Raw genomic sequence first — 17,418 nt, forward strand, 5'->3', positions numbered from 1 at the left:
TCAAGCGGCTTCCAGCGATCAGCTGTTAAGCGGCTTATCAGCTTAAGAAAAGGGCGAAAAAAGCGAAAAAACCCTCGGGGGGAAGCAAGATTTTTTTCATCTTGCAAAGCAACCCCATAGGGGAATTCGTTTTGCGAAGCGCCTCCAAAACGGAAAACCCTTTCGTCTTGCGAGGCGTTCGTCTTGCGAGGCATTCGTCTTGCGGGGCACCACTGTATATAGAAAGCTGCCCAGAGTGGCTGGTGCAACTCAGTAAGATGTGTGGGGTATAAATAGTAAAATTATCATTATGGAATGGGACATCCCTACTTTCATCAGAGAAATGTTGGAGGGTATGGTACTGTAGTCTACCCTACCACAGGTGGGAATTCCTAGACATGGAGGAGACACATACATACAAACACCCATTCTTTGATGCCAAGGCAGAACGATCAAGCAATCATCTTCTCCTCACTACCACACATACCACCATCAAATAACAATCCACACAACAGTATGGAAAATAGATGCCTGCCATAGTAAAATAATGTCTGAAGTCATTCTCCTCCTTCGGAAAGGCATTTATACATGCATGCACTCATTCATCCATTCTCATTGCCTTTAAAAAGAACCCTTTTTTCTATCCCAACCCTGATGCCTACCCCTGTAGTGCCAAAATGATCAAGTAGCAGGTGGTGTGAAAGGCCTCTTCCTGAAATCTTGGGAGAGTTGCCTGCCACTCACAGCAATATAATATTAGGCTAGATGGGCTTGGTATAAGGCAGCTTCCTATATTCCTATCATGTGAGAGGGCTCAGGTTTGGACACATCAGCCCTGATCTTGAGCATTCTATAGTTAGGTGCTAGGGGTAGTAAGAGACAGTCTATGGAGTAGGAAAAGGGAATTTAACCTCATAATGTGTATTTCCCCCCCCCCCAACCCCAACTCCAGGGAAAGTTGGTGTAATCTGATAAAGGCATAAGCAGTCTAATTTCCTTATCTTCCCTCTCTCCTATCAGTCCCCTCCACCCACGTGAAACTTATCAGGCTGTTGTTTTTGTTTTCTTTTGTTTTGCCTTTTCATTTACAAGCTTATATACTTATAGGGAGCAACTCTTCCAAGTATGAACTACAACAACCTTCCTTTTGGAGTGGCCCCATTTTGATTCCAAACTGATGGGCACTTGGCCCCCGCACTCCCCAAAATTGCTACTAAAATAAATTATAGAATAGTACCCTATTTCCACATGTACAGTTGCTGGAGTTTTTGAAGGCAGAAAAAATTATTAATTTATTTTTTACTCTTCTTAAAGCTTTTAGTGACACTCTGAACACCCTTAAGACAAATACTGTTTCTTTGGTCCTTAAGAGTTTCAAAGATGCAACAGAATTTTTGTATTTTGACCGGGACCACAAGCTGAACAACAAAATTAATTTTAATTGATGAAATAGGCCTTACATCTTACAAGTTTATAAACATGGTCAAATATTTCATTAATACCAACTCACTTAAAGCATATCTGCAAAACAATGGAAGAAGAGTTGGAAAAATCCTGGTCATTTGGTCAACTGTAATTTAAACTTAGCAATTTCTGTATGCCATAATGGGCTGCTGGCTTAAAAAAATTATTCTGACAGAATTTTAAATGCTTTTTCCAGTTCCGATGAAAAACATGAAATTTATCAGAAAAATATCAGAAAAAGAGTAAACACTCTGAAGCTACTTTCTCTGGAGTAGTTGAGAATTATTAAAATGAACTTTAATACTTAAGGAATTCCATTTAACTCTGCACACAGGAGGAAACTGACCCTTCCTGTAGCAAGTAGTGCAAAAAAGAGAAAACCCTGACCTCTGCTGACCACAAGAGACAGAAGAGATGCAATGCTCTTTGTCAATAATCCATTTGAAGAGATTAACAAGATGCCAAGCTTCACTTTTTGGAATTAATTAACATACAAACCACAAATCAAAGCTGCACTAGCCTTATTACAATCTGAAAAGATAGCCACAGATTAAAAAAACCCTACTATTAAGCAGTTGTTATAATATTAAATGCCTATAAATAAGCATAAAGGTCCCCCCATCAATTAAGAATGGATTTAAGTTAATTGTGTAAGAATAGAAATTTGTCATTCAGTTTCCACTACTGTACTTTGAAACATAGAGGCATGTGAACCCAGAGAGTAAGTAACAGAGAAGTAAGTAACAAAGACAACCAGGTATCAAGGGGGTGGATGTCCCAGTGAAGAGAAAGGATAAGATGCATTTTTTTCCAAACATGGAAACCAGGGTTGTGGGGTGGTTTTTTTGTTTTTTACTTTTCCTGCTTTGTTACTCTCAACTTTTTTTTTGTTACACTCGTCTTTTATTCTAGGCACAATGTCAAAAATAGAGCTTTACATGTATTTCCAATTTCAGCAACAAACTCAGGAAAACACTATGTTGTAACTTAGGATGGGAGCATTAAAAATGAAGTGGAGCCAGAACTATTAGGTCCAAGGCATTTGCCTGAAATATGTTTTTGTCACTTCTGGTACTTCTTTTTTTCAGCAATTTCTGAAAGGGCAAGATTCAAGGGTAAGATACATTGCCATTCCGTATGAACTCTCACTGATTTCACTAGCAAGCAGGACAATCAAACCTCAGCAAGGATAATCTCAGTAAACAGTAAATCATTGGGACTTTATACCTAATTTTTTTATGCTAAAAGAAGCCATTTTTATTTCTATGGAAGGATTTAATCATTAAACTTCTCATTAATACCTAAATTGTTCCCAAATCCAGTCAAAATATATTGACAAACATGTTAAGTTTTATTAAAAAGCTGCACCACCATTGAAGATTACATTTTCACAAGGACGTGGGAAGAGGGAGAAGCCTCCTGTTTTAAGATCAGTTGCAATTTTCTCCCTTGCTATTTGCAATCTCTGTTTTTTCAGACAGCCACAGAAATGCATTCTCTCCCATTTTAAAAAGAGTGAAGGACCATTACACAACCTCCAGAACAACCTCTAGAACAGCAAATGAAACATGTCTATGTTTCATTTACAAAGAAGTAAATGGGCAGAAACAGAAATATTCTTGGCTCTAATATGGTGTCTTTCAGCATTTTTTCCAGTCCACTCGCACCCCAAATGCACCATCCATCTGCTCCTCTGAAATAAATGGCAGGAAGGTAACATCGGTCATTTTGCAAACGCAGCCCCTTGAAGGAAGACAGATTTTGTTAATATACTTACGGTGGTGAGTAATTTCTACAATCCTGCTCCATTTTCATGCGTTATGATGTGGGCAGCAGAAAAACGAAACCCAAACCTGATCTGCAAAATACAGCAAGGAAATTCCACCCACACAATCCTGCAACCCCGCTGCAAAGGAGAACACAGACACTACTGACGTCACAGATTCATGAATGGATGTATACGGGGCTGTTTTAGGTTTCAGAATACAGCCTGCTGTGGTGTGTGCTCTGAAAAAGGAGGGGGGAAGAGGAGAGGAGAGTCAGGTGGGACAGCCAATCAGAATCAGGCAACAACAGCCTGCCTTTCTTCAGAGGAATCTCATCACAGAGCAGGCAGATGCTACCAATCAAACCCCTGCGACACAGCATCAAAGGGTTATGATACAGACCCTGCCAGCTGGGAGGGGTGTGGGGCAAGTGGGACCGGATGATAATGAAAACAATGCTGATACGTGAGGTGAATATTAGAACAGCATGTAGAAAAGCTGCAGAACAGAAAAGCTCTCTCCCTTCATTATATGACGAGTGCATAACAATATCACAGCAAAGCCAGCCATCTGAATAGATCTTGCATGACAAACCTATCAAATATCTGATATCTGCTATAGGAAACTAGTACATTTATTAACCAGAAACCTACATTACTTCAAGCATACACCATGACACTAAGGGTTCGATCCAGACTTAATCGTGCTTAGAGAAGGCCCACTGAAATCAATGGGATTTAAGTTAGCGTAACAAACCTCATTGGTTTCAAGGGGAGCTACTCTAAGCATAACTAAGTCTGTATCCAATCCCAAGTTAATAACTAAACATTATACCCAGATTTGAGGAGTATATACAGTAAAAGGAAAATAATATAGGATTGTATGCATAATAAAGGGAACACAGTAAACAGAAAATATAGAGAAATCTAGAACTTTGTTTTGAAAATGGCGGTTCCTCCCAAAGGAGAACAACATTTGAAGTGTTAGGTGCAATTTAAAGAACTGTATGAAATTGGTTGTTACTGTTATTGATATTTACTGGTATATCCCACCTTTCCTCCAGAATTGTAGAGTTATGTTGGTACAGACCCTAACATTTCACATGTTGTATGTTGAAAAAGTAAGCTACTGTAATTCTCACCTATTAATATTCTTTCCGTTCTAAATCTAAGGTTCATTCTGGTACCTGATCATTGTTCCAGGCACGGCAACATCCCATGCCCTCTCTTCAAGCTGTGCATTGATTTGCTCTTCAAGGTAGATAAACCAAGCTGACACTCAGTGCAGCTTCAAAGAGCAAGAGTAAGACATTCCAACACTGGATTCTTCTATCTGAAAATAGCCAAATAAAACAAGACTAATAAGATTTTTTAAAAGAACGTTTTGGCTTGAATTGCACCAGGCTCTGCATATACTTTTCACATGGTCCTCCAAAGAGAACTGAATCCAAGGGATTCCCTAAATACAACAATATGAAATTCAACAAAATATAACTATGATGTTTACATTATATAAGATTCTATATATTGTAAACTAATAAATATTTTTTAAAAAAAAAACCTGTTCTCATGCAGCTATGTGAACTGTACAAGCTCAGTGTCTCACTGGCTCTATTCAACCATAATTCCAAGCCATATTTTGGAACCACACAACAAAACTTGGGATCATACACTCCCTCCTCCCTCAAATTCCTTCCAGTACTTCCTAGTTCTGTCAAAAATAGTGTATACATAGTGTGTACAGAAGAAGGAAAGAACAAGAAAAGGGGGTACACAAGCCTAAGGCTTGCTCATGAAACACCAAACAATTAGTATTACATCAGAACTGAACCAGTATCTTGATGACTCCCAAACCATCACCATATTTTGAATTAAGAACTTATAGTCCCAGTTTGCATGTGATGCTAAGCCAAACCATGACTTGGTAGGAACATGAAAGTTCCCAGAGAGGAGACTGTGGCTGCTTTGCTGCTTCATGGTTTATCTGGAGCACAAAAAGTATAAGCCTGGGTTCTGGCAATATGCTACATGAAATCATTGCTTAGCTCACAGTACTGCAGTGAAAATGCAGTGTCAGGTTTCAGCTCTGCCATCGCCTCTGGAGACACCCAGGTCAATTTATAGAGAGGTCCATCAGTACACACTAACTTCTTCCTGTATTTTACCAATCTAGGGCATTCTTCAAAACATGACTCCTGCTTTAGGCTCTATCAATGAACTTATCAACTGTCATGACAAAATCAAAACATGTAGGACTCTACAGTGGTACCTTGGGTTACGAACTTAATTCGTTCTGGAAGTCCGTTCTTAACCTGAAACCGTTCTTAACCTGAGGCACGTTTTCACTAATGGGGCCTCTCGCTGCCACTGCCACACGATTTCCGTTCTCATCCTGGGGCAAAGTTTGTAACCCAAGGTACTACTTCCAGGTTAGCGGAGTTTGTAACCCAAGGTACCACTGTATTTGACATCAGAGGAATGCTGCAACTCAGGAATGATAAGGTACATTCTAGACCTAGGGCAACCTTCTTTCTAGTGGTTAGGCAATCCTTAATATTTGGGTCTGTAAAATCCCAAGTTCTGACTACAATATTTTTTTTAAAAAAAATGTTATCAGAACTTCTCAAAATAGTGTATTTTCCAACAAACACAATATTTCTCTTAAAAGATAGTAAATTGTGCTCAAACAAAAACTGATCCACCCATCCAAATGATTATAAATATAAATGTTCTTAAATAATATGACTGAAAAGTTCTATAAAACAGATGTCCAACCACTGGGAAGAAAAAATTCAATAGCTTTATAAAACATTTGCTAATTTTTCAAGAGAATAAAAATTTAAAGCTTGTACTGCCAATATTTATTCTTTCTACTATGGTCCCATTGCTAGCTATGGCAGATTGAATTCAGAGTGCATGAGACACTTTTCTCATTCATAGCAGACAATAGGAAAACCCACTCACTCACCTCTTCTGCCCTCCACAGGAGTCATTATGTGTATTTACAGATTACTTTAATGTGCATCATTTGCTAGCAGGAAATGGATCTCTCTCTAGATAAATCTATTGAGTTAAAAACTAAGTATTTTAATTTAAAATACTCACTTTAAACTGCATTGGACTACATAAAACAATGCAAAACTTTTGTTGCAGTGGATCTCTTCAGTGTGCAAACTTTGTCCCCATCAAGGCTGACTGGTATAACATTTGTACACATTTACTCTAGCCCAGAAGCCTTGGGGAGTTTCTGTCCAACTCAGCAAGGTGGGAGGGTTTGTTATTTTAACTGCTGGTTGATAAGGACTTATCTCTACGTACTCAAAAGGTTGAATTCAACACACTTAAGAGATAGATCAAAGAACACAAGGTAAGCCCAGGAATTTTACTTCCTTATGCAAAAGCTTTCCGCTCTTTTCTCTGCTCAGGGCTTGTACTGCAGTAGTTAGGCTCCACCACGCTACCCACACAATTCATAGCCGTAGTTTGCTTGGGTTTGGACAGGCATACCGCCGGGTGGTATATAACCACACTCTGGTTCCCAAACTGATCCGGGGCAATGTATTGATACATCACCCAGGCCTAGCATAGAGTTTAGTTAGCAACCAATGACGCATTCCTTAAGGAAATGAAGATTACCGTATTTTTTGCCCCATAGGGCGCACCGGCCCATAAGGCGCACCTAGTGGGGGGGGGGAATAAAGAAAAAAAATTCGGGATGCTTTGGGATGCAGGCAGCTCTCTGCAAGCCTTGGGAGACCGGCTCCCAAGGCTTGCGGATAGCTTCCTGAAGCCTGGAGAGTGAGAGGGGTCGGTGAGCATCGACCCGTCTCCCTTTCCAGGCTTCAGCGAAAGCCTGCATTCACCCCATAGGACGCACACACATTTCCCCTTCATTTTTGGAGGGGGGAAAGTGTGTCCTATAGGGCGAAAACTACGGTACACTCTGTATTTTGCTTGAATCCAGCGTGCAGAATGCACACACACACCTGCCTCACAACTCTTTTCTCCTTACAAATCATTTTACTGGTTTCTTAAAACGGTCTAGACAAACATAAGTGAACAGAGAACTATTACTCATGGTAGTTTTCATGTTCAAGTGGCAATATACTTTGCAGTACGCTGGTGACACGCAACAGACAAAAGCCATGACCTGTGTGTGCACTTCCAAAGACATTTGGCCAGCCACTGGTGGAAACATAATGCTGGACTTTGGTCTTCACCAGCAAGTAAACTCTTAATCTGAAAATCTGTTGATAAGCATTTCTAAGTATATTTAAATTTGTCTGTCTGACTAGAAATGTTCCCCATGTAGGTTAACAGCCCAATTACAGGCATGTTTACTCAGAATTCCCACTGAATAGTATCAAACTTGTGTCCTATGACACAAGTGAATACGAGAGAGGGAAGCAAATTTTAAAAGTAGCGGGCAGTCTCATCACAGCACCTAACTCAAGGGTAGGGAAGGTTTGGCCATCATCCCAAACCAAGCAAGTATGCTGGTTCACAGGGAGAAAACTGAAACTAGGTCACTCCTCCCTCACTTTTGAGAGCTAAGCCATGGTTTGGTGAGTTATATTCGAACCTGGGCTTGTGAGTTACATTCGAACTTGGGCTTGTGATTTGCCCTACTCCCAACAAACCAAGCGCTGTAACCAAGGCATGTTCTTGATGTACCACTCCTTGTCTGTTTGGGTGGGGCAAATTACAATCCCAGGTTTGGACATAAAACAAAGCTAAAAACCATGACTTAGTTCCTGAGTGACAGAGGTGTGGACAAGCTGCACGTTTCTGTCTGTGAATGCTTGCTTGTTTTATGGTAAGTCATAGTTTGCTTGGGTTTGGACAGGACACTAAGATGTGGTTAAAAACAGAAGCAAAAGTCACCCCAGAGTAGTGGAGGAAAAGGTGAAGATGACATGTCTGAGGCTCATTCACGTAATACTAAGGTTTAGCAGTTCAAACACAGCCAATAATATTAATGTTGCCAATACAAACTGGGACCCTGTGTCCAGCAGTTGAAAATGTTACTATGTGTAGTTTCCCCACCACCACCACAGATCTACAGTTTGAGAAGTGAATTTGCCAAAATTCTCTCTTCTAGCCAATTATTTGAGGCATAGTTGGCCTTTCGTTTTCAAAATCTAGTAACCTTAATTGTGACTGTCACAGCCTAAGTAACTGCGTTTTGATCTGTGCTTCATTTTACAACTTTCCTTATTTATATATAAATCCCTGTTTATATAACCACTTTATATAACTATGAACTAGAGCACACTGTGGCAGCTAGAGCTACAGTTGCCTAAAGGTAATATGTAATTCTTGCTTCTATTGCAGCTATTCAAGGGACAGAAGCTCTATGCCATATGGAACCTGGCAATCCTACTAGAAAACTAGACTATGGAAGAATTTCAGCTATAATTCCATCTTCTTTCTAAATTGGAGCCTGAAGCAACATACACTGGAATCACGCTAGAAAAGGCCTACAAGAAAAAGGTGGAAGACCATTGGAGAGGTTAGAAACTTATCCACAAAAAGTTATTGTGCATATTTTGCAATAGTATATTAGCTTTCTAAAAATTTCCTGTCACTGAAGTTTCAGCCCAGTTTATTGCTGGGGAAGAAGCTTGAAAAAAACCCACATATAGTGATACTCTTGACAGCTGTAATGCTTTTTGACTTAACTGGGGCAAAGGAAATTGTGAAAAGCCACTTCTATATTAACAATCCTGGGTGCTGAGAAATCCTCCTTGCAGAATAAACTACTTTAACATCCCTTTCAAATGCATGCTTTGTCATAATTTTTGCAGAACACAGTTCTCTGTTCTGCTCAGTAACACAAACATGTATAGTACAAACAGCAGCTATAAACTGAAGCTTACATTTTAAATTACCATTTACAGTTGCTTTACAGCTCTGATTCACATGTATAATAGGGACTAGACACATTCAATGAATACTGGCCATATCTGGAGAATTGTCTATAGTTTCATATATTACTTACGATTTATGATGCATGGCCAAACCTCATGACCACATACACCTCCTTTGCCTGTCCTCCCCTTGCATACCAACTTCAGCACAGAGATTCTAGTTTACATTAAGTCAGAGTTCTCCAGTAAATCCAAACTGGAGTACTCTGGCTTAATCTTGATAAACTAATCAGAATAACAAGACAGGAACCAACAGAAAAATGGTTGAAATGTTAAGCCTTCTTTTAGTCGACTCAGCTAAAGGCTCAGCATTCAAATATGTCAAATTCTGAGCCATTTCAATAAAAAATGTGGCAACAGTATCCATTAAAATGTACACCTTAACCCTAAACATCTTTATCAGGAAGGATTGCAGGTGAAAAGCTGTCAAGCTATAGTTTTACTAGAAGCAAGTTAGTGCATATAGTAATAGTATTGGTTTAAACTTTAACCTGAGATGCACTTCATATTATGTTCTGGATGCTCATTATATTTTGAAAGCATCTTTACTTACAGTTTTCCAACAGCAAGGGTACTTGTCAATTCACATTTAGCAGAAAATTTTCTATTAATCCAAACAACTGTCCCTCACATTCCTCATTATACATTTTGGCTATAGAAACCCTAGCTATTGTAATTAGAACCAACCACTAAGTGAAGATGAAGATTCCCCTTTTCCCTATAAGAGTTTTTATTATTAAATATACCATATACGGGGGGGGGGGGGGAGCCTTACAAAATGTTAAGAGAGCACAAGGAAGAACAATAAAATGCTGTCCCAAATGTATCAGATTAAAAGCTAGAGATAACAAGAAATACATATAAATAACAGTGAACTGTACTGAGGGAACATAAACTATTGAATCTAATGCTAGCGTGTTAAATAAAATATTTTCTCAAATGTATTCATTATTAATTATTGTTATCAACTCAAATCTTACCCACCCTTCATCACACAGGGCTGATCTTAACACCCAAGAGGGTCTGTAGGTAATGAGACAGTCTTTCAGATATTCAAATATTGAAAATGTCAAACAGATCACACATACATTTTTTCCATCTTTAGTGGAGATTTCAATATATTCAATGCTATTGGATATAGGTGATAGATAGACTATAATTCTAATGATGAGCATTAGACCGAGTCTTGATATGATAACTTTAATAGTGAATCATTTGGAAGGAGTCTATTAATGGACAACTGAGTTACAACAAAATCTTGTAGCGGCTGTACAGCCTGTTCTTCCCTGGCACTAGAAATCTGGATCAGCTTCAACAACGATTGACTGGATGATGAAGGTTCTGAACAGAAATGGATAAAGTACGTTGAAGGAATGGACAAGCAGTGCCAGGGGATTCATTGGAGAAATTGACAGTTTATTTCTTATTGGAATTTTCACTACATTTTTATAAGACAAGAGAGATTTGCTTGTAAAAACATGATAAAAATTGGAAAAAAACAAAATATTGCTTGAGATGCAATGTAAAGAGAGGCCTATTTAGAGCACAAAGGTATCAAAGAGAGACCAGAAAATATATATTTAACTTTCATTGGAGAAAAACAGAAAGGACTGTAAAATCAATACTATGTATCAGTGGTTTTATTTCAGGACCTGAAATTTAATGCAAAAATTCTTAGAAAAATGTTAAAAACTAATGTCTTGTCGTCGTACTTAACACAAGTTTTGGAATGTAAGAGTGCTGCCTAAAAACTTTGAAACTTAAATGGGATTAGTCAAATATGTGAAAGTTAAAGAGTCCTTTTGGCTGTACAAGCAATCCAACACCAGTTTCCTCACCCATCTCTCCCTTCATTCCTTTCCTTCTTTGACCTCTGCCTACCCTGACCTTGCCAAAATTATTTGGAAGCCCAATTTGGAAGCAGATTTATGAAAAATATATGAAGACTCATCATTACAGTTAATTCCTTCAGATCATGGAGCTTTTCAAGCCATGTTCTCAAGCATATTTTTTTCTTTTTTTAACTGAACATCTAGTCTTTGGAATACTTCAAGGGAGCCTGAAATCTTGCTCAATGTTTTGAGAAATTTTAGTTAATCCTAATAATGTTGTTCCACGATGCTTTCTAATGGCCCAGGATTGCTACCTGCAATTTCTTCCACAAAACACAATGGCTGTTAAAACCTACAAATAAATATTTAAAAGGTATCAACAGAGAAGAGCTTATGTTCCTAACATACAGAAGCCTTTATCATCAAGTCCTTTTGGGTGACACCAACTAAATGTCAGTGTGATTTCTCTCCCTCTTTATTTTTTGATAGTTTGTTTGTTCACTTGACAGGATTGCATCTCCAAAACACCAGACAAAGCAAAAATAACTACATACTGTCCTCAAATTGTGGATTCCAGAAGACGGGTAACAATTCACGACTCATTTTTGGAAGCTTTAATTATCCATGCGTTCCTGCTGATTGGGTCTGTTTGACGCTATCCCCAAAAATCTGGATTTTAGTGCACTGGGGGGGAAATTCAAACAGTTAGTCAAACATATGCACATTTTGTGATTTATGACATTTACAAAAGAGATCACACTATGTAAATAAACTATGTTTGTTTCCTGCCAAATTCTAGGGAATGTTCCTGTTGGATATATAATCCAAGAGGGAAGACTTCATTTAAGGTGCAGAGCTTAGGCACAGGAGGATTAGGACAACTTAAAAATACTACAAGAAACAAATGCAAAATTGAGTAAATCCTGCTTTTTTGTGCACAGCATGGGGGGACTTAACTCTGCACTATTACATGAACCTGCCTATTTGCTCAACACTGAATAAAAATATCAAATAAAATCATGGTGAAATTTAACATTTTTCTTTCTGGCAGCCTGAGGTAAAGGCAGAAAATAATTTATTGCGAAGTGGGTTTTAACTGTTCCAAAGAGAGTTTATTCTCACCTTCTCAGTTACAGCTTCTGAAAGGTTTATAGAGTAAGTGGATTTGTCCAAACTTTGTTGAAACCAATTTGATTATAAACAATAATATGATTAAATATTGTTTTTGACAAATTGCTTTTGTTTTTATTTTAAATCTACTTTAGAAGAAAAATATTTTTAAAAATAGTATATAAAATAACAATAATAAAATAAATAATAATATAATAAACATAACTATTCCAGAAGGTTGTACCACTATGGGGCACTGCTATATTACGTAATAGGGTTTACTTCCTGATAAATTAGTGTAAGACTGCAGAACTCTTTGGTGTTTTTTTTGAAACAAAAATAACATCACAATAACATTAAAATATTATTGTCAACTTTTAAAAGTTGACTATGGACATCAAATCTGGCATTTTCACTAATGCTTACTATTTTTAACATTTTGTTTATTTAGATATTTGTTCTCTCAGAGTCAAAACATACAAAGGTCATAAAATAAGATAATTGTAAAACAGGTTAAAAATCAAATCTAAGATTTACAACAATAACTAAAAACAACTGATTTCAAAATCTGCAGTAAAATAGCAGCAATACTTAAACATTATAACATTAAGAACCTAGATAGACTAATACCATTATCACTTAAAAGCAAAAGAAAAGAAAACCAGTCAATGAGAGAAACACACATCCCATGGGAGGGAATTCTGTAACAATGCAGTCAAGCATTGAGAAAGTCTTCTACAGTATCTGCCTATCTCTCCATAGGACAAGTTTATTTAAGCTGGTGGTACAAAAAGGGCACAGACTGTAAAACCTTTAGACAAATTTGCATCTACTAAATGCTCACCGTTTTATAATAAACACTCCATTCAGTACCTGATTCTGGGTTCGCTTGCTATTTCCCCACTTAGGTAATTGCTGTGCAAGACAACAACCCTGTGGTGGGCCATAAATCTGGGGAAAATATCTTGATATGCATGCTTTCATTGATGGCAGGTGTTTTCATGTATGTTTGCATGTAACATGTGACCAGGGCACCATGAGCAAATGCCTAAGCTAAAAAGATATGGCAGGAAACAAATTTAAATGAACTTATTTATTGTAACATAACTTACTAGGAACTCTTTCTAGAATGTAAATCCTTCAGGCCCTTTTATTGCACCCCCTGTGCATCAAACATGAATAGGAAGGTATTGATGATGCAAAAATTAGCTCTGCAACTCACTTCCAAGTTACAACCATCTATTATTTAATTTATATCCTACCTCTCTGGCAGTGCTCTACTTTACAAATGGAAAAACCAGCTGCAACATTTAATCAATTAAAAGCTTAGTCAGTTAAAAGCTTGCTTTTTTCAGAGCTGTTGTTTTAATGCATATGCAAATTTAACAAATGCATTGCAGTATTCCATTCATTAATCAACTAAGAGTTATTTAATCACATGACAGCCCTAAACAAATCCTCGTTTTTGATATTATAACAAGTAGTTAATACATTACAGATTGTAGCAGCATACTTAAAACAATGTGCACAATCAAGCACAAGAGTGTTCTGAAAGAAAATTCAGAACATGAGCTAGTCTAAATCTGGAACCATGTTAAATCATTTGACTAGGCAAGGACAACATCTCACACATCCCAAACAATCTGCATAAAAATATGGTGTTTGATTTGGCCCTAAGTACAAATAAAAATTATAAAATACGGTATGTACACTTATCTACAATCCTTCTGTCAAAACCGTTAAAATGATTTGAAATCACAATCACTAACAATAGGACTGCCTTGCTGAACACTCACATAGAGGAGATTATGTCAATTAATTACATACAACAGGTTAGAAGGAAGAACTTGAAGCAATTAAACTATAAGATCAAATTTAGCTATTAGACAGTTGTATAGGAACATGTTGCAAAAATTAAGACTGTTGATTTAACAGAAGCTAACAGCACAGACTCATGCTGCTATTTCCACTGTATTCCATTGGCTTATGAACAGGCACATTACAAAGTTTGTGCATATTTACTGAGAAGCAAGTCGTCTGAGTTCTATGGTCCTTATTCTCTGGGAAGTGCATTTAGGATTACAGCAGGCATAGGCAAACTCGGCCCTTCAGATGTTTTTGGGACTACAACTCCCATCATCCCTAGCTAACAGGACCAGTGGCCAGGGATGATGGGAGTTGTAGTTCCAAAACATCTGGCGGGCTGAGTTTGCCTATGCCTGGATTACAGCCTGAAAAGGCAATTCCCCCCTCTCTGATTCCTGGGAGAGTTAGGATGGTGCATAGGTGCCACTCCACCAGGTTCTGTCAGCGGAGAGGAGCACTGCTGGTGGAGAGGAGGCTCCACCATAGCAGAGGGCCCAGCTTTGTAGTAACAGGTGGAAAGCTACAGCTGGCAGTTCCCTTGCAAGCAGTAAAGGTAAAGGGACCCCTGACCATTAGGTCCAGTCGTGGCCGACTCTGGGGTTGTGGTGCTCATCTCGCTTTATTGGCTGAGGCAGCCGGCGTACAGCTTCCGGGTCATGTGGCCAGCATGACTAAGCCGCTTCTGGCAAACCAGAGCAGTGCATGGAAACGCTGTTTACCATCCTGCCAGAGCAGTAGCTATTTATCTACTTGCACTTTGACGTGCTTTTGAACTGCTAGGTTGGCAGGAGCAGGAACCGAGCAACGGGAGCTTCGAACCGCCGACCTTCTGATCAGCAAGCCCTAGGCTCTGTGGTTTAACCCACAGCGCCACCCGCATAGCAAGCAGTAAACTCTGTAACAAGGCGTTGCAAGGTGTGGGCCATGGATGGTATCCACTGGGTCCCTTCCAACTCTACAATTCTATGATTCTACCAAGGATCACACACAAACCACATGTGTGGTTTCCTAACACATCTTTACCAAAAGAACAGTGATTCACTTGACTTGGGGAAGTGGTAAAACATATGTTTGGCACACAGAAGGTCCCAGGTTCAATCACAAGCATCTCTAGCAAGGGATGAGAAAACCCACTGTCTGAAAGACTAAGGAGCTGCTGCCAATCAGTGCAAACAATACTGAACGAGATGGGCCAACTGTCTGACCCAGTGTAAGGCAGCTCCGTATTTTCCTAATCGATGGAAAGCAGAATGGAATCTGCAGCTGGTGGCGAAGAACATCCAGCCATGCGAACTGGCGGGAAGGGGTTTCAGGGAGCGATTTTTTGGGAATCAGAACAGGGTTGTCCCTGTTTCCATCTGCCAAATATCGAGGAGGAGGATACGCCTGGTGGCGCGGATGTGCAGATTGCGTGTACCAAAGACAACAGCACTGGGCTGCGGTCCTGCCCGCACCACGTAGCCAGGAATCCGTGTCTGAGGTGAGGGAAATCCCCTCAGCCGGCGGGGCTAAGGAACCGGCAGGACCCCCTGCCCAAAGCAGCGCCCGCTCACAAGGAAATGCTGCAGGAAACTCCCGCCGGCCAAACCCCGGAGGTGCCTCCGCGCGCCCAACCGCCGCCACACCGCGGCCCGAGCCAAGGATGCGCGTCCCCCCAACTAGCTCGCTCGCCCCACAGCACTCCGTTACTCACCGCCCAACCGCCGTCCTGAAGCCACTAGCGGCCATTGGTCCTCCTCCCACCTGCCGGGCCATCAACAGCGCGTCACTTCCGGCATCACCTGACACTAAAGCAAACGCTCTCGGCCGCCAACCTTGTGTTTTGGGTCCTCGACTTCCGGCTCCACGACGCCTACGGAAGCTGCGCAGTGCTTGGAAGGCTTACATAAATGCGTTTAATTCGGGATGCGGCTTAAAGCGTGTTCAGCCTAAATCGCTTTTAATGCCAATGTGAACTCTGAAAGGCCAACGGCTTGCGGCTATTCCAAGTACCGAGTTCTCCCTCCTGCTTGCTATTCCGCAGTAACCAATGCAGCGCTCTCATTATAAATAAATAGAGCCGCGGGGTTCGACGGCAGTTGCAGCAGAGATGGAAGCTGGAATTCTATATACACACTTACCTAGGAGTAAGCCTTAATGAACCTAAGTGGACTGACTTCTGAGTAGATGCATACAGGATTGCACTGTGATCAACTAATTCACACCCATAGGAACCAAGGTTCCTACAGCCCTCCCAATAAAATATTTGAGGGGACCGCCCCCTCCCCTCTAGGTTGATGGGCATTGGTATTCAAATAGTGTTATGTGATTGATTTTTATATTTTCATACCTAAGTGAAAAAGCTGTTTTTCTTTTGTGAATTCATCTCAGGGGCGTACCCAGGGGTTGGCCAAACTGGCCTCAGGGGGCCAAAAATCCCCCCAGAAATCTGTCTCCAGTTTTCTCTCTCTGTCTCTCCTTGACTATGCTGGAGATGGACTTAAAAGGGGACCAAAAACAAAAAGGTGTGGAAACCCCTCATCGACATCGCTAAGCAACGATTATTTGTTCTGCTATGCACCCGCAAGGGTATCCGGCTGCCTGTGGAGCAGCTGATCCATTGTTTGGGAAAGAAGAGCGGGGTGGGCGGAGCGGCTTTCCCTGCGCCTGTGTATGTGAGTGACTTGGGTGGGCATGAGGAGGAGGAGGAGGAGGAGAAAGAAATGAATGAAATTTGCTTGCACAGCCAGACTTCCCCGTTTCTAAAAGCGAGCGATCCTCCTCCTTTCCCTTTCCCCGGTGAAGCAGAAGATGCGATCCCCTCCTATCTAGTTTTGCAGCTCTGTGAGAGTACTAAAATTATCCCTGTACAGGCGGCCATTCGTTCATCTAGCTCAATATTGTCAACACTGATTTGGCAGCGGCTTTAAAAGTGGGCTCGACAAATTCATGTAGGAGACTGCTGACTGGCTGCTAGTCCTGATGGCTATCATACCTTACGATTTTTTTGATGCTGCCTACAGACTAATACAGTATCATGGCAGTTTTATTTAATTTGAATGAAAAAAAATCATATGAATTCATGAGGATCCGTTTAAAATAAGCTGGATCCGCCTTTTACCCGTTTCCCTCTAAGGGCAGCAGCAGTATGCCTCGGGAAACTAGTTGCTGGGGATGGCAAATGGGAGAGAGATTTTGCAGTCCTGTCATGGTGCAGCTTCCTATAGGCATCTGAATGGTCCCTCTGGGAACAGAATACTGGACTATATATAGCCCTTTAGTCTGATTCGGGGGGCTACAGCGTGTTCACTCTCAACTTGGTCCTACTGATTTGAGTGGGACCCTTTTTCTACCAAGCTTGCAGCTCTTACTTGCTGCAAGTATTTTGCCCTGAGTACGCATGCGTGAAGGCAGCCTCTGTGGATTCTCGCCCTGAAAACTGCTTGTCGTAGCAGAGAGTGAACGGTTGTATAAATTGGAGCAATTTCAGAGC

The 17,418-nt window shown here is 40.2% G+C and overlaps 1 protein-coding gene across 7 annotated transcripts in view; it reads right to left on the bottom strand.

The window, feature by feature from the left end:
* Positions 1 to 16,245, bottom strand: part of MAP3K13 (mitogen-activated protein kinase kinase kinase 13) — a 41,850-nt gene extending 25,605 nt beyond the window's left edge. The window contains exons 1-4 of one of the 7 annotated variants that reach the window (XM_081910360.1): positions 15,640 to 16,245; positions 11,525 to 11,654; positions 4,396 to 4,541; positions 3,221 to 3,349 (exon numbers count right to left, since the gene is read on the bottom strand). The gene's annotated coding sequence lies outside the window, so the exon portion shown is untranslated. Of the gene's footprint in view, positions 1 to 3,220; positions 3,451 to 4,395; positions 4,542 to 11,524; positions 11,655 to 12,763; positions 12,786 to 12,953; positions 13,246 to 15,639 lie in introns of those variants that run through there. The other 6 variants (XM_081910358.1, XM_081910364.1, XM_081910362.1 and 3 more) reach the window with 6 other exon arrangements.
* Between the last annotated feature and the right edge of the window lie 1,173 nt (positions 16,246 to 17,418).

This window comes from Podarcis melisellensis (genome assembly GCF_964234715.1).
Source record: "Podarcis melisellensis genome assembly, chromosome: 5".
Lineage (NCBI taxonomy): Eukaryota > Metazoa > Chordata > Lepidosauria > Squamata > Lacertidae > Podarcis > Podarcis melisellensis.